This window comes from Saimiri boliviensis, chromosome 1 (genome assembly GCF_048565385.1).
Source record: "Saimiri boliviensis isolate mSaiBol1 chromosome 1, mSaiBol1.pri, whole genome shotgun sequence".
NCBI lineage: Eukaryota > Metazoa > Chordata > Mammalia > Primates > Cebidae > Saimiri > Saimiri boliviensis.
In genome coordinates, this window is record NC_133449.1 from 251,641,397 (window position 1) to 251,663,082 (window position 21,686).

Genomic DNA, 21,686 nt, shown 5'->3' on the forward strand with positions numbered 1-21,686 from the left:
TTCAAACCTAATTTGGTACTGATAATATAATTTGGAAATCCTAACTGCACTGACCACAGCTAAGATAAACATGTAAAGTGGGCCAGGCACAGTGTCCCAGCACTTTGGGAGGCCAAGGTGGGTGGATCACAAAGTCAGGAGATTGAGACCATCCTGGGGCTAACACGGTGAAACCCGGTCTCTACTTAAAAAAAAAAAATACAAAAAAAATTAGCCGGGCATGGTTGCATGCACCTGTAGTCCCAGCTATTCAGGAGGCTGAGGCAAGCGAATTGCTTGAACCCAGGAGACGGAGGTTGCAGTGAGCCGAGACTGTGCCACTGCACTCCAGCTTGGGCGACGGAGTGAGACTCCATCTCGGAAAAAAAAAAAAAAAAAAAAAAAAAAAAAAAAAAATTCCCATGTGTGGGCACATGCATGCAAAAGGGAAGATTCACCTGAACAGAAGGGATGATGGGAACAACGTGAGCATGCAGGGTCTAAAGAAGCTGGGCAACAGGAGTGTGCTGATGAAGGCCAACATAGGTTGCAGCAGCAGGAAAGGAAAGATGGGGCAGATCTGAGCACGTAACACAGAAAACAGCAGAGTACAATCCCAGAGGAAACTGGCTGGAATGGACAATTAATACAATTGAATCAAGGAATACTAAGGCTGGAAGGGGAGAGATTCAATCCATGAAGCCCAGACTTTCAGTGCAATTCCACAAACATAACTCAAAGTCAGATTCTGTGGTTGACACTATGGAAGCAAAACTGAGTAAGGAATGGGCCCCACCCAGGAAAAGTCCACTACTTAAGTGGGAAAATGGATGCGTAAACAAAGTGTTATAAATGAAAACGGCAAGTGCTTTATACACACAGAGGTGTGTACAAAGTGCTATGGGAAATGGGAAAAGGGAGTCATTAATTCTGCCCTACGGGATGTGAGTCCCAGAAAATTATTTAGATAAAGGGACATTTCAGCAGAACATGTTAATTGAAAGTAAATGTTCAAAATGTTAAAGTGACAAGTATTCCTGGTAGAGGTGTGGGACAGCTAGGCATTTACTGGCACTTGGAATGAGGCCTCAAAGCCATGCTGGTAGCTTTTGACTATACCTCCCATAGTGGTCCAATAGTGACCCACAGAAGATATGTCTACCTGGTACCCTAAATATGTCTTTACTTGGAATAGAGTCTTTGCTGACATAAATTAAAGATCTTGAAATGTGATCATCCTGGATTAGAGTGGTCCTTAATCTAATAATCAGTGTCTTTAAAAGAAACAGAAGAGACAAAGAGAGACACAAGGAAAAACCACGTGACTATGAAAGCTTGGCATGATGTGTCTGCAGGTCAAGAAGCACCAAGGAATGCCAGAGCCACCACAAGCTAGAAGGAGGAGAAGCATGAAATAAGGCCAGTTGCGGTGGCTTATGCCTGAAATCCCAGCACTTTAAGAGGCTGATGTGGGAGGATTGCTTGAGGCCAGGAGTTTAACACTAGCCTGAGCAACATAGTAGACCATCTCTTTAAAAAATTTTTTTCTTTTTTTGAAACGAAGTCTCACTCTGTCGCCCAGGCTGGAGTGCAGTGGTGCAATCTCGGCTCACTGCAACCTCCGCCTCCTGGGTTAAAGCGATTTTCCTGCCTCAACCTCCGAAGTAGTTGGGACTACAGGTGCACACCACTACACCTGGCTAATCTTTATATATATATATATATTAGTAGAGACAGGATTTCACAGTGTTGGTCAGGCTGGTCTTGAACTCCTCACCTTGTGATCCACCTGCCTCAGCCTTCCAAAGTTCTGGGATTACAGGCGTGAGCCACCGTGCCTGGCCCTAAAAATTTATTTTTAAAAGAAAAACATGGAACAGATTCTCCCTCAGAGATTCTGCAAAGAATCCTGCTGACATCTTGATTTTGGACTTTTGGTGTCCAGAACTGTGAGAGAATAAATTTCTGTTGTTTTTAGCCACCAAGTTTGTGGTAATTTGCTACAACATCCTTAGGAAACGAAGAATACACCCTTTTATCGAGATAGGATCCCAGGTCACATGTGGTTCATAGACCAGGCTAACTCACCGGATCCTCTCACCTGGGAATGTGGAACAAAGTCAACTGAGTGGGGCTATCAGGTGATGGGTTCTGGCAGCTCTGTTTTAGTCATGCAAGAAAAGAAATATGGTTAAAAGGAGAGTGAAAGAGGCTGGGCATGGTGGCTCACACCTGTAATCTCAGTACTTTGGAAGGCTGAGGCAGGAGGATCACCTGAGGTCGGGAGTTCAAGACCAGCCCCATCAACATGGAGAAACCCTGTCTCTACTAAAAATACAAAATTAGCCAGGCGTGGTGGCACATGCCTGTAATCCCAGCTACTCGGGAGGCTAAGGCAGAAGAACCACTTAAACCTGGGAGGCAGAGGTTGCAGTGAGCTGAGTTTGCGCCATTGCACTCCAGTCTGGGCAGCAAGAGTGAAATTCCATCTCAAAAAAAAAATTAATAAGAAGAGAGTGAAAGAAAGCAAGGAGAGAAGCAAAGATGAGAGTCTATGTGATGACTGGCAGTTTGTACAGGTGCTTATGGGGAACACATGAGACCCTATTGTACTAAGTTCCTTCCTATGGATGCTCATGACATTGCAATAAGCTGCTGCTTATTAAAGCAGATTGAACATGTCTTTGTTCTTTGCAACCAAATAATCCCTGATGTAACCATGATGCTAAGAAGTAACTTAGTTTTAAGAAAACATGAGGAAGTGAAAATAAAATGGAAATTGCTAAACAAACGAATAAATTTGAAGTGTAAACTGAGGAGGAAAAGGTAACAAGTGGAAAATTTTAGCAATAAAAGGTCTCTGAATAGATAAGCAAGCACAAGAACAGAAAACCAAACACTGTGTGTTCTCACTCATAAGTGGGTGTTGAACAATGAGAACACACGGACACAGGGTGGGGAACATCACACACCAGGACCTGGGGGGTGAGGGGCAGGGAAAGGAATAGCAAGGGGTGGGGGGATTGGGGAAGGATAGCATTAGGAGAAATACCTAATGCAGATGACGGGACAATGGATGCAGCAAACCACCACCATGGCACACGTATACCTATGTAACAAACCTGCACAATCTGCACATGTACCCAGAACTAAAAGTATAATAAATAAATATTTAAAATAGAAAAGCAAGCACGTGTTATAATATGGCATGTTGATTGTTTCAGGCCCCAGATTAGATATTCAAATCAGGACAGAGAATGATAAAGAGAGAATGCCCAATGGTCCAGAGACAGAAACAAGCACAGTTCTACTGACAACCATTTACACCCCCCATGGAGTAGGTCTCATGGTCCCTCCGCCTTGGATCAGGTCTCAGTATCTCAATGCCAGATTAATTACGTGATTCCTTCAGTCTCTAAAGATGTAGAGAGACATCGCATCTGCTATGCATCAAAGATGGTAGCAGGCCCTGAGATACAAAGATGAAGATCCCAGCCATTATCAGTCAGTGAGCTCATGATAGGGAAGATGTAGAAATGGGCCATCATTATAGCAGTGAAAAAAGTGCAGGCATAAGAAAAACATGGGAATATTCAGGGCAAGCATTTCATTTTGCCTGCTAAGTTCAGAGACAGTTGCCCAAAGGAATACACATTTGAGTTGAATACTAAAGAATGAATAGACAACTTTGGGAGGCCGAGGCGGGTGGATCATGAGGTCAAGAGATCGAGACCATCCTGGTCAACATGGTGAAACTCCGTCTCTACTAAAAATACAAAAAATTAGCTGGGCATGGTGGCACGTGCCTGTAATCCCAGCTACTCAGGAGGCTGAGGCAGGAGAATGGCCTGAACCCAGGAGGCAGAGGTTGCGGTGAGCCGAGACCGCGCCATTGCACTCCAGCCTGGGTAACAAGAGCGAAACTCCGTCTCAAAAAAAAAAAAAAAAAAAAAATGAATAGACAGATGTACACCAACAGAGTAAGACGGCAAAGGGCAGTCCAAATACAGAGAACATCCAAAGCCTAGAAGGTGAAGAGAATGAAACTTACTATTCCAAGAACAGCAGGTCTTTCAAAATGCCTACTACATCCTAATCCATGAGGGCAGGAAATTTTTTTTCTGTTCTATTTACTGTTAAATCTTCAAGTCAGTCATCAGAATGTAAGTTCCACAAAGATAGTGATGTTTTATCTTTTCTAGTCTCTGTGAAATCCATGTAGCTTAATCCAGTGTTCTATTCCCAAAGCTTACCTTTCTCACCTCATCTTAGCAGCATTTGACACAACCGATTCCTCTCCCCTTGATACTCTACCTTCTCAGGTCGTAGTGTGCTGGTAAATGTTTAACAACAGGTTGTCCAAAAACATTTTCAGAAGCTCCGATTTGTTGCCTTTGCTGATTTCTGTGATGTAAATACTCCCACTATGGCCAATTTCAGTCTACCAGTGTGACTGCTGAGTTGGAAAGAGATGAGCAGTAGTACACACCATTATGTAGCATTTCCACCATACAGATGCAACAGCCATAACCTCAGGAGCATAGATATTAATAAAGTGTAACAAAATAATTAAGAAGCGAGCCATTTCTTCTTAGCCCTGCCAAAGCCTGGTCTGTTTTGATGCCAGACTGCGTAAAAGACAATGATGTTGGGCACCAAACGTGGAAAAGGATTCGTGGTAAAGGTCCAGGGCTTGCCCTGGTCTTGCTCAGCCGATGAAGTGCAGTGGTTTTTTTCTGACTGTAAAATTCAAAATGAGGCTCAAGGTATTCATTTCATCTCCACCTGAGAAGGCAGACTGAGTGGCAAGGTTTTTGTTGAACTTGAATCAGAAGATGAAGTCAAATTGGCCCTGAAAAGAGAAACTATGCAACACAGAAGTATTCAAGTCAAACAACATTGAAATGGATTGGGTGTTGAAGCATACTGGTCCAAATAGTCCTGACATGCCCAGTGATGGCTTTGGACGGCTTAGAGGACTTCCCTTTGGATGCAACAAGGAAGAAATTGTTCAATCTTCTCAGGGTTGGAAATCATGCCAAATAGGATAACATTGCTGGTGGGCTTCCAGGGGAGGAGCACAGGGGAGGCCTTCATGCAGTTTGCTTCATAGGAAATAGCTGAAAAGGCTCCAAAGAAACACAAGGAAAGGTACATTGAAATCTTTAAGAGCAGCAGGGCTGAAGTTGGAACTCACTATGATCCACCATGAAAGCTTATGACCATGCAGCAGCCAGGTCCCATGACAGAGCTGGGTCTGGCAGAGGGCTTAGCAGCATCGGCAGAGAAACTGGCTTTGAGAGGATAAGGCATGGTGCTTATGGTGGAGGATATGGAACCTATGACCACTATAATGGCTATGGCTATGGATTTGGGTCAGATAGGTTTAGAAGAGACCTTAATTATTGTTTTTCAGGAATGTCTGATCACAAATATGGGGATGGTGGCTCTACTTTCCAGAGCACAACTGGACACATGTGTGGATCACCTTACAGAGCTACTGAGAATGACATCCGTAATTTTTTTTTTTTGCCACTCAATCCTGTGAGGGTAAACATTGAAATTGGTCCTGATGACAGAGTAACTGGTGAAGCAGATGTTGAGTTTGCAACTCATGAAGATGCTGTGGCAGCTGTGTCAAAAGCCAAAGCAAATATGCAACACAGCTATGTACAACTCCTCTCGCATTCTACAGCAAGAGCCAGCGGCGGTGCTTACAGTAGCCAATGATGCAGGGCGTGGGCGTGGGCGTGTGAAACCAGTCCAGTTACGGTGGCCTAGCCAGCCAGCAGCTGAGTGGTAGTATGGAGGCGGGTATGGAGGCCAGAGCAGCATGAGTGATACGACCAAGTTTTATAGGAAAACTCCTGTGATTTTCAAACAAACATTGCAAAGTAGCCACAGAGGAATGAACAGCAGCTGCTAGTCATGGAAGCCATGCATCTATAGGCACGAATGGAATGGGAGGGAATGTCTAGCAGGTCCAGTATGAGTGGTAGATGGGGAATATAATTGATCACTGACTCTTGGTCAGTTTTGTTTTTTTTTTTAAGAAAAACCCAAAACTTTGGTTTAACAGTTTCTGCAACACAAGCTTATGATTTATGCTTACTCTGTAAGTGGAAATCAGGATTGTTATGAAGACTGAAGGCTCAGTATTTTTGAACACAATACTCATCTAGGATTTAACAGTGAAGCTGAGTAAACTGTAACTGTTAAGTTCCAGCTTTGCTCAAGTTAGTTATATTACAGGATGTTCTTAAGCACTAAGTGTGTTGAGGTAAAAGCAGTTAAATTATGTTCAGTGTTGCCCTTTGCTGTGTTACATTGGACACTGTGTAGATGTGTGCTGAAAGACATTTGGTTTTCGCATGTTCTCACTCACAAGTGGGAGTTGAACAATGAGAACACATGGACACAGGGAGGGGAACATCACACACCAGAGCCTGTCAGCAGGTGGGGAGCTAGGGGAGGGATAACATTAGGAGAAATACCTAATGTAGATGACGGGGTGATGAATGCAGCCAACCACCATGGCAAGTGTACACCAACAAACCCACATGTTCTGCACATGTACCCCAGAACTTAAAGTACAATTTAAAATAATAAAATTTTTAAAAAGACACTTTTTTTTTTTTTTTTTTGGTAAAACTCAATATAGGAGCTGCATCTGTCTATAATTAAAGTGAAACATTTTGGCATGTTTGTTAATTCTAGTTTTATTTAATAACCTGTAAGGCACATAAGTTTAAGCTTTTTTTAAGTTAATGGGAAAAAATTGAGATGCAATACCAATACTTTAGGATTTTGGTCGTGGTATTTGTATGAAATTCTGAGACCTTGATTTCAATCTTTCATTGCACTGTGATTTCCTTTCAGGTATGTTGCGCTAAGTAAAACTTGTCAAAGAAATCCTCCTTTTTAAAAAAATTAAGAATAAATGAGCTTTGGGTACTTACTACTTTTTACAATACAATTTAAGTTATATAATTTTTATTAATGACCATACTTCAACCTGTTCACTGAATTCCAGAAAATTTACCAATCAACCCTCGTGAGTGGATATAAGCTGGCTCCAGGATACTGTAACTCCCTGAGCTCCACACTCTCCTGGTTCTCCTGCCTCACTGCTGTTTTTCCAGTCCCTTTACCTAGGCTCTCCCTGACCTCTCTATGCTAGAGAGGGCCCCAAGGCTTAGATAGAAGAATGGAGGGAGAAGAGGGAAGAGAGAGAGAGAGAGAGAAAATCTACAAATGACTCTTTTTACTTTTGGCATATTTGTATTTTATGACATTTTGAAAAACACAGCTTTACTGTTTAACTATAAATTACATAATCTATGTAGTGATATGGCATCTCAAGCTGTGCTGTCCAATGCAGTATTGAGAGCCACAGGTGACTACTGAGCAACTGAAGTGTGACAAGTCCAATCTGAGATGTGCTGGAAATCCAATAAATACCAGATTTTGAAGAGGAATACAAAAAAAGAATGGAAAATTCATATTAATAATATTGATCATAATAAAAATAACATTTTGGGTTAAATGATTTTTTTTTTTTTTTTTTGAGACAGAGTTTTGCTCTTGTTACCCAGGCTGGAGTGCAATGGCGCAATCTTGGCTCACCGCAACCTCCGCCTCCTGGGTTCAGGCAATTCTCCCACCTCAGCCTCCTGAGTAGCTGGGATTACAGGCACGCGCCACCATGCCCAGCTAATTTTTTGTATTTTTAGTAGAGACAGGGTTTCATCATGTTGACCAGGATGGTCTCGATCTCTTGACCTCGTGATCCACCCACCTCGGCCTCCCAAAGTGCTGGGATTACAGGCTTGAGCCACCGCGCCCAGCCCAATGATCTGTATTATTAATTTTATCTTTTTATTTTTTAAAATGAGGCTCACATTGTATATATATATTTTTTTTTTGAGATGGAGCTTCGCTCTTGTTCGTTACCCAGGCTGGAGTGCAATGGCGCGATCTTGGCTCACCGCAACCTCCACCTCCTGGGTTCAGGCAATTCTCTTGCCTCAGCTTCTTGAGCAGCTCGGATTACAGGCACGCGCCACCATGCCCAGGTATTTTTTTTAATATATGGAATCTCACTCTGTCACCCTACCTGGAGTGCAGTGGTGTGATCTTGGTTCACTGCAACCTCTGCCTCCAAGGTTCAAGCGATTCTCCTGACTCAGCCTCCTGAGCAGCTGGAATTACAGGTACTCACCACCATGCTGGAGTAAACTTTGTATTTTTAGTACAGACAGGGTTTCACCATGTGGCCAGGCTGGTCTTGAATTCCTGACCTCGTGATCCAGCAGCCTCAGCCACCCAAAGTGCTGGGATTACAGGTGTGAGCCACTGCATGCGGCCTCACTGTGTTTCTATTGGACTGCGCAGCTCAAGATCTTTACTCCAGACTTGCCTCTACCTTCCTCCCCTACTCTGCCGCTGAACATCTTCAGCTGCACTATACTACTTTTTGGTGTTAAGTCAAAGATTATTTTCCTGGCCCAGCTCAAATAATCATTGCAAATATTTTACTATTTCTTTGAACTTCTGACTCCCTCTTCCTTCAATTTTATAATTATTAAACTACTGCAATTAATAATTATAGCAGGAACTAATTACACAGCAATCTGCCAATTAATAATTATAGCTCTATGAAAACTATAAGAATCACTGGCAGCCTTTTCCTCCAGGTTCCTCATCTGAATCACAAAACACAGAAAAAAATTTAAGTGACTATCCTATTTTACCAAGAATGGAACATAATTAGTATTAATCTAGAGGTGTAGAAGAGAAGTTCATTCCTATCACATACAATACGTACTATATACAATGGATACCTTTAGGACATCAAGCTTCTTGCACAGAGCCCTGGATGAGAAAGGCCAGTTGATGTGGAAATCCAAAAGGGCAAATGGAATTACTGAATGTTGAGCAACTAACTGCAAGATCCTTGAAATACATTTGTTGTCTTATAAGCAGACACCCTGATAGATAACACTCTTTCAGATTACTAAATTCTGGCTTGTTTTCAAAAAAATAAATCTCTAGATTGTACAGTTATACCTTCTTCAGTGCTCAGCTCCAACTCTATACCTTTAAGAAGGAACAATCCCATTTCCAGGGCTTGGGAGCTTCATAGGCTAATCACAGAATATGATTGTAATTATACTAATTTACCAGGGAAAGCTGCAGTAAAATGCCCAAACCTCTGTGCACACAAGTTCATGTCCCTAAGAACAGCGATGTGAATAAGAAGCTTTAAAATGCATTTTCTGAAGTTTCCTTTTCTGAAATATAATAGAATTACATAATAATTTTCCAAGGAAAATACTTATAAGCAGACTCCATAACATATTCATGCCAAGCACTAAAGCAGTACCATGCTTTCTGGAAACTCTACCAGCCTTTCAAGCATTCACCTCATTAATCTTCAAAAACATTTTTTTAAGACCATGAAGAAAAAGTATTATTTGCATTTCATCATAAAATTCAGCATAGCTCACAAACAGTTTTTCCACATCATTGTAATAAAAAAAGAAACCATGAAGAACCCATAGACACAATTAGCAGTTGTTCATTTCTTTCTTTCTTCATTGTCTTACTATTAGCTGAAAACCAGTCAGTTTGCTGCGGAACTTGGCTATTCAAACTGTGGCCATGATCAGTCACATAGGCATTAACTGGAAATTTGTGGAGAAATGCAGATTCTGGCCAGACGTGGTGGCTCATGCCTGTAATCCCAGCACTTTGGGAGGTGAGATTGCTTAGTGCCAAGAGTTTGAGATCACCTTGGGCAGCATGGTGAGACCCCATGTCTAAAATAAATAAATAAATAAATAAATAAATAATTAGGCTGGGCGCAATGGCTCATGCCCATAATCCCAGCACTTTGGGAGGCTGAGGCAGGTGGATCACTTGAAGTCAGGAGTTTGAGATTAGCCTGGTCAACATGGTGAAACCCCATCTCTACTAAAAATACAAAAATTAGCTGGGCGTTGGCACATGCCTATATTTTCAGCTACTCAGAAGGCTGAGGCACAAGAATCATTTGAATCTGGGAGGCGGAGGTTGCAGTGAGTGGAGATCGTGCCACTGCACTCCAGTCTGGGTGACGGAGTGAGACTCCATCTCAAAAAAAAAAAAAAAAAAATTAGCGATACTGGTGGCATGCATCTGTAGTCTCAGTACTCAGGAGGCTGAGGAGGAAGGATCACTTGAGACCAGGAGTTTGAGGTTATGATTGTGCCACTGCACTCCAGTCTGGCAACAGAGTAAGACCCTGTCTCTAAAAGAAAAATAAACAAATAAAAAAGAAATGCAGCTCCCTAGGCTTTTTCGGACCTGCAACTCAATTCAGAGTTCTCCCTCTGCCCAGTCCTGCTCCCGCCCCTTCCCATTCACAGGCATTGATAAACACACTGTGCCTCCAAAGCCCCAAAGTAAAGCAAGCACAGGAAATTGCCACAATGCAAGAGGAAGTCTTCCATGCAGCTTGGCATTTGGCAATATATTAGGCTGTAAATATTTGTTGAATGAAAGTATAGACCAATCGCTGTGTCTTGCAAACCTCACAGCAATCTTTCATATCCAAATTTGTATCTCTTCTACAGCCATGTTTCTCAACATAAAAAATTCACTCTTTTTAATCAACATAAAAATCTGACTCACTCTCACTCTGAGATAGCACATAGTGACTTTCTCCAGTTGAAAATCTGACTTATTGAAGACAGAGTCAGTTCTCTGTGTATCCCATGAGACCAAGAAGATGTAGTTTAACATGACTGCATAATTTGTTTTGGGAATGTAATAGGCTTTTTGGGTTTTGATTTTAAATAAAGAAATCTTTATTTTTGGTGAGTCCCATTCAATATTCTGTCTCTTATTAATCTATAGACAAGATGTGCAACCTACACAATTGTGTCACTTGGAGCCTTACACTGAGAAGGTCCCTGAATTTGGTTTAATGACTCGCTATTGCTGTCTTGAAATTCTTGTTTCTAAGCCCAAGTCCCTTATTTTCATTTTGCACTAAGCTCCACAATTTATAAAGCCTGTCCTGTCCACAGGTTTGGTTCTTAATGAGTGGTGCTAATCAGAATAATCTAATTCCTTTCCCAAATACACATGGCAACCATCACTAAGATTCATCGTTGCAGTTTGCATTACTTGGTCTCTACTGTCAGATAAATTTTCTGAGATTCCTAGGCTTCCTTCTCTGGTCACATCCTAGCTCTCCCTCAGCTTTCTTTCCTGGCATAAAGGGTGGAAGCTAAGCCCACGACAGTGTGTAGAATGTAACATAAGCACCTAGGGGATCCTGGCACAAGCAGCCCGCTACCATTTATTGGGCACCCACATATGAACATGCTAGTGCCACACAGTCGCTTCTCATGAAAGGCTCACAGTCTCAGCAGTATGTGAAACATATTTACCATCAAATCTAAGTGAGCCAGTAGGGAAGCCTTCCTAGAGTGATGGGTCTCAAACAGAATTTCAGAAGAGGAAGAACCTGTGGCTCCACAGAGTGAGAGCATTTTGCGTAAAGGACTGATAGGTGCTACATCCCAGAGCACAGCTGAGAAGGAGTGTTTGGGGAGCAGTCAGCTTATTGTGAGCTATGCTGAAAAGGCCCTCCTATAGCTCACGTGCTGGATGACTGGGTCCCACAAATCAGATGAAAATTAGGAACCATTGTGAATCTCAAATAAAGGAACAACAGCATCAAAATAGTATTTGGGAAGGATAGCACTGGGAATTCACCCTAGAAGCAGAACTCACTATTCTCTCTTTCTTCAAATAGTTCTTGAAATTCACCTTCTTGTGACACTCCCTCACTTAATGAACATGGAATGAATCGTGCTTACAATGGTACTGATGTGGTGCAGGTAGGCTCTTCAGTGGGCACTGAGCTAAGTACTTGGAAAGGCTGACTGTGACGAGAGTTCTGCCAGCATGGCTGCCTCAGTGCAGTGCCAGGCTTTGCCACGTGTGTTAGTCCATTCTTGCATTGCTATAAAGAAATGCCCGAGGCTAGGTAAAGAAAAGAGGTTTTATTGGCTCATGGTTCTGTAGGCTGTACAGGAAGCATAGCAGCATCTGCTTCTGGGGAAGACTCCTTGGCGAAGGCAGAGCAGGTGAGAGAGAGAGTGAGGGTGAGGTGCCATGCACTTAACTAGGTCTCATGAGAACTCAGTATTAGGAAGACAGCACAAAGCCATGAGGGATCTGCCCGCGTGATCCAAACACCTCCCACCAGGCCCCACCTCCAACACTGGGATTAAATTTCAAAATGAGATTTGGGCAGGGACAAATATCCAAACTATATCACCACCTGGGAACTAAAGCATCTATTTCCCTGAACAACACAGAGCGCAAAAGCCACCTACCTACCTTCTCAGGAGAGGATGAGAGAATCAATGCCAACGTTTATAAAAATCAAAACCCCTACCAGAAAGGGGCTTTGTCCCCGAGAATAACCACTGCCTCTGACACAGATTGGCCCCAAAGCTGGGAAAAGGGATACATCACAGTATTGGTCCATTTTCACATTTCTATAAGACACTGCCTGAGCCTGGGTAATTTATAAAGAAAAGAGGTATAATTCACTCACAGTTCCACATGGCTGGGGCATTAAAAAACTTATAATCACAGTGGAAAGTGAAGGGGAAGGAAGGCATGTTACATGGTGGCAGAAGACAGTGTGCTAGAGGGACAGAGGGAAGTGCCACACTAAAACCATCAGCTCTCATGAGAATTCGCTATCACAAGAACAGCAGGGGAGAAACATGCCTGTCTCCCACCAGGCCCCTCCTCCGACATGTGGGTATTACAATTTGAGATGAGATTTGGGTGGGAACAGAGCCAAAGCATATCGACACTGATAAGTGCAATATTTTTTTTTTTTTTTGAGATGGAGTTTCCCTCTTGTTGCCCAGGCTGGAGTGCAAAGGTGCGATCTTGGCTCTCTGCAACCTCCGCCTCCCAGGTTCAAGTGATTCTCCTGCCTCAGCCTTCCCGAGCAGCTGGGATGACAGGCATGTACCACCACATCCGGCTAATTTGGCATTTTTAGTAGAGACAGGGTTTTACCATGTTGCCAAGCTGGTCTTGAACTCCCAACCTCAGGTGATCCACCTGCCTCAGCCTCCCAAAGTGCTGGGATTACAGGCATGAGCCACTGCACCCAGCCAACTGCAATCTTTTCCTTCATTCCTTGGAAGTCTGCAGGATATGTGAGGCAAAAGGGAAGAGTGAGTTAATTTGTTAACAGTAAAGCCTGTCATAGAATGGAACATGAGAGCTGATTTAAAACATACACTTACTCTGTATTTATTCTAAGGGTCCAAAGGAGCAGATGAAAATAAATCAAAGTCTAGGTCTAGGTCTAGGAAGGATGGAAGCACTGGATTCAAACACAGCCTGCACTATTATTGGTGTGCTTATTATAGTCCATAACTGCAAATCAGTCTTGGCCAAGTAAAGCTAAAGCAAGAGAGCACAGGACTTACATTACAATTTATCAAAGAATTTTGGACAAATCAAAAGACAGTTGACATAGATGGCCATTACATCTTGCCATATGGATAAACTAAAAAACCAAAGATATGTATGCACACAGAAGGTATTCTGAAGACACTAAGAATATAAACATTAACTAAGTTGGGAAGGAGCTTTCTTTCTTGGTGGATTATGTGTACTCTTCATTTTGTTATCGTTGTGTGTTGTGGTGGTTGTTTTGTGAGAAATAATTCTGTAAGATTCTACATCAGGCTGGGTGTGGTGGCTCCCGCCTATAATCCCAGCACTTTGGGAGGCCGAGGCAGGCGGATCACAAGGTCAAGGGATCGAGACCATCCTGGACAACATGGTAAAACCCTGTCTCTACTAAAAATGCAAAAATTAGCCAGGCTTGGTGGCGCACACCAGTAGTCCCAGCTACTTGGGAGGCTGAGGTAGAAGAATCACTTGAACCTGGGAGGTGGAGGTTGCAGTGAGCCAAGATCGTGCCACTGTACTCCAGCCTGGAGACAGAGTAAGACTCCATCTCAAAAAAAAGATTCTACACTAACTACAATGAGGACGTATTTGTGTTCTGATTTTCTAAGATAGCCTTTACCTTGAAGATTACTTACAGTTGCATTAGTGGAAAATATCTTGCTTATTTTAGATCCTAGAATGCTGAATTCAGACTTTGGCTTAGTATGTAGAAAACTGCAAGAGAATGTCACTTCCACATTAACAACAAAAGCCAGATCATATACACATGTAGTTCAGTGGCCCGTGTTCCTCTGAGTAGTCATGCCCCAAACAGGGTGACTATAGGGTACACTGAGGATGGCCAGGTCTTGGGAACAGGAGCTCTCAGCCTTGACAAAGATTCCCTTCCCCAGGATGGCACAGCAGCAGTAAGGCTACTGGCTCCAAAAGCACTGCCTATGGAGGCTGAGAGCACCACATCTAACTTAGCGATAAGCAGTGTCAACAGACAATTGATTAACTGAAGAGTTTCCCCAGGCTTTGGTGGTTCTCATGACCCTGGAAACTCAGCACAAGCATGAACGTGTGTGATAAGGTGAGGGGTTCCCTGCTAATGACTGAGATCAAACTTCCAGCTATTCCAGTAGGAAGGGGACTGTCAGATTCAAGTTAAATTTTTAGCACTGTGATATTATTACATTCAAGACATGTGGGATAGGATTCACACCCATACCCTTGTTCTACATTGTATATCATTTATGCAATAATTTGCATTCTGTGGTAGACAGCTTCTAAAATGTCTCCCAGTTTGTGTTCTCTTGAGTGTAGGCTGAAACTAATGAGTCACTTCTAACAAACAGAATACAGCAAAAGTAATGGAATGTCACTTCTGAGATCAGGTTAGGAGACTGAAACGTCGGTCCTTCTCACCCTCCCTCCAGCCCTCTCACTCGCCTGCTCTGATGAAGTCAGCTACCTTGCTGTAAACTGCACTGGAGAGAGGCACTTACGGGAAGGAACTCAAGGCAGCTTTTGGTCAACAGCTCGTGAGAAACTGAGACCTTTAGTCCAATAACCCAAAGGAATTGAACCTTGCCAACAACTCCAAGTAAGCTTGGAAACAGATCCTTTCCCAGTTAAGCCCTGAGATGGTTGCATCCTAGCCAATACCTTGATTGTATCGTGTGAGAGACCCAGAACGAGACCACCCAGCTAAGCCACACCCAGGTTCCTAATGCACAGAAAGGGGATCATATATCTTACATGATGATATACACAGTTTTCTGCCACTTCGCTTTGGGGTAATTTATTATGCAGCAATGGGTAACTAAAACAAATTTCAAGAAAGCAGAAAATAAGCAGACGATGTTACTATACATCTATCTAAACATGCTGTTTATATCTAAAGTCTAGCCAGTGGTTCTTGAGCAGAGGTGCACATCAGAATAACCCAAGGCTAAGGGGAATGTTAGGAGGAGGAAACATAATGGAAAAGGTAAAGTAGGGTCACACAAAAGGAGGAAGGTAGAGTCCATTTCAGGGAGTCCAATACCTGAGCCTCTGGTTCAGTCTTTGCCAGAAAGGGCTGTCAGGGCCACTATCCCAAAATTTGGTCTCCAAATCTTTTTTCTATAAAAGGGCTCTGGCTTGCCACATTTTTTTTCATAGTCCCTGAGAATCCTTTGGTTTTCTGCTCCTATTATCATTTGAATTTGGTTTGCAAATTGCATTGAAGACAAACAGTGTAGGGGTTCACCATTGGAATGTCATCAGAATCTTATCCCCAGTCCTTGATCCTAGACAGGTTTAACAGCTGGATTTGGAGAAAACGGTTCCAACTGGATCCTGCTGAAGCCCACAGAACATTCCACATTTAATTCATTTGTTCTGCCCTGGCAGAGCTTATGACAGTTCACAGCAGTCCCAACAAAGTGAAATGAGGTGTGTGAGGTGTTTTCCCAACTCCTTCCACTTCAAACCCATCAGCTAGCCAAAGGAGTGAAATTTCATTTTTAGTCATGTCACTTATTTCTCAAAATTCCCAAGCAAGACTTCAAGCCATTCCCAGAAAGGCTTAGCTTGATTTAAGTTTCCAATAATTTCTGGAAAAGGTAAACATCAGTGAGGGGAAAAAAAGGATATATGATCTGATAGGTTTTTTTAGACTATGTTGATCTTTATAGAACAAGGGCCTTTGGTCAAAGAAAAAATAGGAAATAAACTACATTCTTCTCAGCTGGCAGAGAAAGAATTTACACAGTCTTGGGAAGCTCACTGGAACATACTCAGAAGGCCTAAAATGGAGATGCCAAAGACACAAACTGCTAAACTCTAGATGTGATGTAGACACTGTTTATGATGTAAAAGAATACTGAATCTCATCAAACCTAAGACTTTTTGATGCTGGTACTTTCTTGACTTTACACAAGTAACAAAAGAAGCTTTTATAGAACTAGATCACAAACTGTTACCTGACACTACAATTGTAGGACATGAATTGTAACATGGATCCTGCTTTGAGAGATGTTAAAATGAGAGAAAATGTGCATCCTAGAATAGATGACAGTAGTTTTGGCCCTTGACAATAGAAGTGGTTTCCTACTTGAGGAGTCTGGTTCCTGGCCAAAAAACCTGTGTAATTTTTCAGGCCTGATCATAGGCAATTTCACACATTTTCTCTAGAAAGCCTCACTGGTGAAAGCTGCTCTCTCCACATCAGACTTAGTGGCACTGCCAATGCACTGCAGTCTCTGGAAGCCATTACAGTCCCCTGGCCCGCCATGACCTTACACATAGCTACATTGCTGGCCCAGCTGCCTCCATTTAGATGTATCCTTATCAGAAAAACTCAAGGCTGAGTATGGATCCAAGATGGCCGATTAGGAGCAGCTCAGGATTGCAGCTCCCAGTGAAAAGTGGGGGGTGAGTGGACGCCACATTTCCAGACAGATTTTTATTGCCCACAGACCAGGAGATTCCCAGGTGGAGGAGCCCCATGGGTTGCCAGTGTGTCTGTTTCGGCCAGCGCAGCTGTTTTGGCCAGCACCCCAGCGCAGTGGTTCTCCATACAGAATACATGGGTCTGGGCACTGTTTTAGCTGGTGACTGGAGCTCAGGGAAGACAGAGTTACCCATTCAACTGACAGAAAAGGGGACTGAAACAGGGAGCCAGGCCAGGAGATTCCCGGGCAAAAAAAGCACCACGAATCTCAGCAGGCGCAGTGGGTCGCTGCATAGGAAATCACACAGATCCTGGCGCCTTTTCAACAGGTGACTGGAACACCTGGGAGACAAAAAAAAAGGCTCTGAGGCAGGGAGCCAGGTGATCAGGCTCGGCTGGTCCCACTCCCACAAAAAACAGCAATCAGAAATGCTCTGGACTAAGAGTTTCACAGCAAGCACAGCTGAACCCAGGACGGTCCAGCTCTGTGGGGGAGGGGCATCCACCATTACCGAGGCACTCCATGGTTACAGAGTTAGTCTGCCATTGCTGAGGCAGCCCGCCATTGCCGAGGCAGCCTGCCATTACAGAGAGAGTCTGCCATTACAGAGGTGGGCCATCATTGCCGAGGCAGTTCTAACTACATCAGTATAAACAGGACAGCAAAGCCTCTGCAGGCAGACAGTGACTAGGCTGCCTCCTCGCTGGGCAGGGCAGCCCTGTAAAAAGCTAGCAGCACAACAGAAACTCATAAATAAAGCCCTAACTCCCCAGGACAGAGCACCTGGGGAAAAAAAGGGAGGTTAATGAGTTCAGCTGCAGCAGACTTAAATGTACCTGCCCAGCAACTCTGAATGAACAATGGAGCTCACAACTCAGCACTTGAGCTCCTATAAAGGACAGACTGTCTCCTCAAGCAGCTCCCTGACCCCCATATATCCAAAGAGTCACCTCATAAAGGAGAGCTCAGACTGACATAAGGTGGGTATCCTTCTGGGACAAAGATAGCAGAAGAAACTGGCGGCAACCCTTACTGTTCTGCAGCTGCTGCAGGTGATCCCCAGGCAAGCAGGGCCTGGAGTGGACCTCAGCAGTCCTACAGCAGAGGGGCCTGATTGGTAGAAGGAAAACTAAGAAACAGAAATAACTTCATCATCAACAAACTGGACATCCACTCTGAGACCCAATCTGAAAGTCAACAACTACAAAGATGACAGGTGGACAAATACACAAAGATGGGAAGAAACCAGCACAAAAAGGGTGAAAACACCTGTAATCAGAAAACCTCTCCTCCTGCAAGGGATCACAACTCCTCGCCAGCAAGGGAACAAGGCTGGATGGGGAATGAATGTGATGAGTTGACAGAATCAGGCTTCAGAAGGCAGGTAATAAACTTCCATGAGCTAAAAGAACATGTTCTAACCCAATGCAAAGAAACTAAGAACCTTGAAAAAAGATATGATGAAATACTAATGAGAATTAGACAATTCAGAGAGAAATACAAGTGAATTGATGGAGCTGAAAAACACAACACCAGAACTTCAAGAAGCATACACAAGTTTCAACAGCCAAACTGACCTAGCAGAAGAAAGGATATCAGAGGTCGAAGATCAACTCAATGAAATAAAAGGCAAGATTAGAAAAAAAAGGGTTAAAAATGAACAAAGTCTCCAAGAAATATGGGACTATGTGAAAAGACCTAATCTACATTTGATAAGTGTATCTGAATGTGATGGAGAGAATGAATCCAAGCTGGAAAATACTCTTTAAGATATTATCCAGGAAAACTTCCCCAACCCAGCAAGGCAGGCCAATATTCTAGTCTAGGAAATAGAGAGAACACCACAAAGATATTCCTCAAGAAGAGCAACCCTGAGGCACATAATCGTCAGATTCACCAGGGTTGAAATAAAGGAGAAAATGCTAAGAGCAGCCAGAGAGACAGGTCGGGTTACCCACAAAGGGAAGCCCATCAGACTCACAGCAGATATCTCAGCAGAAACCCTAAAAGCCAGAAGAGAGTGGGAGCCAGTATTCAACATCCTTAAAGAAAAGAACTTTTAACCCAGAATTTCATACCCAGCCGGGGAATGCTGGGAAGATGGCCGCCTAAGAACAGCTCAGGACTTCAGCTCCCAGTGAAGGTGCAGAGGGTGAGTGGACGCCGCATTTCCAGACAAACTCTTATTACCCACAGACCAGGAGATACCCAGGCAGAGGGGTTGCCAGCGTCACAGTCCCAGCCTCTGCGGCTGTTTTGGCCCCTGTGGGGCTGATTCCGCCCCCGCGGCTGCTGTGACCACACCCTGTTGCTGCAGTTCTCCGTACAAAAGCCACTGGTCTCGGAGCCCTCTTAGCTGGCGAGCAGAGCCCTGAGACGGCAGAGTTGCCCATTCATCTGAAATAGCGAATCAGGCCAGGAGATTCCTAGGCAAAAAATCCGCCAGGAGCCGGCGCCACAGTTCGAGCCGACTCCGTGAGTCGCAGCACGGGAGATCCCGGCGCCTTTTCAGCAGGCGAACCAAACGCGGGGTCGTTCAACTTAAAAGAAAAGACTCTGAGTCAGGGAGCCATGTGATCAGGCTCGGTTGGTCCCACCTCTCCACCCCCAACAACAACGAAAACAAAAACAGTAATTGGAAACCCTCTGGGTTGAGCCCTCCAAACCAAGTACAGCTGAACCGGGACGGTCCGGCTCCGTGGGGGAGGGGCTTCCGCCATTACTGAGACTCTCCACCTCTACTGAGGCAGGCTGCCGTCACCGTTGCCGAGGCAACCTGCCACAACAGAGAGAGTCCCCCATAACAGAGGCGGGGCCACCATTGCCGAGACAGTTCTAACTACCCCCATATAAAAAGGACTACAGGGAAGAGCTCAGGGCAGCTGGGCGGAGCCCACAGCAGCTCAGCAAAGCCCCTGCAGGCAGGCAGTGGCTAGGCCTGCTGCTAGCTGGGCGGGTCAGACCTGAAAGAAAAATCAAAAAAGGCAGTAGTGCAACGGAAACTCATAAAGCTCCAACTCCATGGGACAGAGACAGACAACAGGTGGATAAACCCACAAAAATGGTAAGAAACCAGCGCAAAAAGGATGAAAACTCCCGAAACCAGAACACCTCTCCTCCTAAAAGGGATCACAACTCCTCACCAGCAAGGGAACCAGACCGGATGGAGAAGGAGGGTGATGGAATGACAGAATCAGACTTCAGAAGGTGGGTAGTAAGAAACTACAATGAGCTAAAAGAACATGTTCTAACCGAACGCAAAGAAAATAGGAACCTTGAAAAAAGATTGGACGAACTGCTGACGAGAATGGACAGCACAGAGAGGAGTATAAGTGAATTGATGGAGCTGAAAAACGCAACACGAGAACTTCGTGAAGCATGCACAAGCTTCAACAGCCGAATTGACCAAGCAGAAGAAAGGATATCAGAGGTCGAAGATCAACTAAATGAAATAAAAAGAGAAGGCAAGAACAGAGAAAAAAGCACAAAAAGGAATGAACAAAATCTTCAAGAAATGTGGGACTATGTGAAAATCTACGTCTGATAGGTGTACCTGAATGTGATGAAGAGAATGAATCCAAGCTGGAAAATACTCTTCAGGATATTATCCAGGAAAACTTCCCCAACCTAGCAAGGCAGACCAATATTCAAATCCAGGAAATACAGAGAACACCACAAAGATATTCCTCAAGAAGAGCAACCCCAAGGCACATAATCGTCAGATTCACCAGGGTTGAAATGAAAGAGAAAATGCTAAGGGCAGCCAGAGAGAAAGGTCGGGTTACCCACAAAGGGAAGCCCATTAGACTCACAGCAGATCTCTCAGCAGAAACCCTACAAGCCAGAAGAGATTGGGGGCAAATATTCAACATCCTTAAAGAAAAGAACTTTCAACCCAGAATCTCCTATCCAGCCAAACTAAGCTTCATAACTGAGGGAAAAATAAAATCCTTTGTGAACAAGCAAGCACTCAGAGATTTCATCACCACCAAACCAGCTCTACAAGAACTCCTGAAAGAGGCTCTACACATATAAAGGAACAACCAGTACCAGCCACTCCAAAAACACACCAAATGGTAAAAGAGCATCAACACAAGCAAGAATCTGCATCAACTAACCAACAAAACAGCCAGGTAGCATCAAAATGGCAGTATCAAATTCACACATAACAATACTATCCCTAAATGTCAATGGACTAAATGCCCCAATCAAAAGACACAGACTGGCAAATTGGATAAAAAGCCAAAACCCATCAGTGTGCTGTATCCAGGAAACCCATCTTACATGCAAGGATACACAAAGGCTCAAAATAAAGGGATGGAGGAAGATCTACCAAGCAAATGGAGAGCAAAAAAAGGCAGAAGTTGCAATTCTCATCTCTGATAAAATAGACTTTAAAGCAACAAAGATCAAAAGAGACAAAGAAGGACATTACATAATGGTAAAAGGATCACTGCAACAAGAAGAGCTAATGATCCTAAATATATACGCACCCAATACAGGAGCACCCAGATACATAAGGCAAGTTCTTAATGACTTACAAAGAGACTTAGACTCCCACACAATAATAGTGGGAGACTTTAACACCCCATTGTCAATATTAGACAGATCATCCAGACAGAAAATCAACAAGGATATCCAGGACCTGGAACAAGCAAACCTAATAGACATTTACAGAACTCTCCACCCCAAATCCACAGAAAATACATTCTTCTCAGCACCACATCACACCTACTCTAAAATTGACCACATAATTGGCAATAAATCACTCCTCAGCAAATG

The 21,686-nt window shown here is 43.6% G+C and overlaps 1 pseudogene; it reads left to right on the plus strand.

The window, feature by feature from the left end:
* Positions 1 to 4,621: 4,621 nt before the first annotated feature.
* Positions 4,622 to 5,991, plus strand: LOC101031145 (heterogeneous nuclear ribonucleoprotein H2-like; annotated as a pseudogene).
* The last annotated feature ends 15,695 nt before the right edge of the window (positions 5,992 to 21,686 follow it).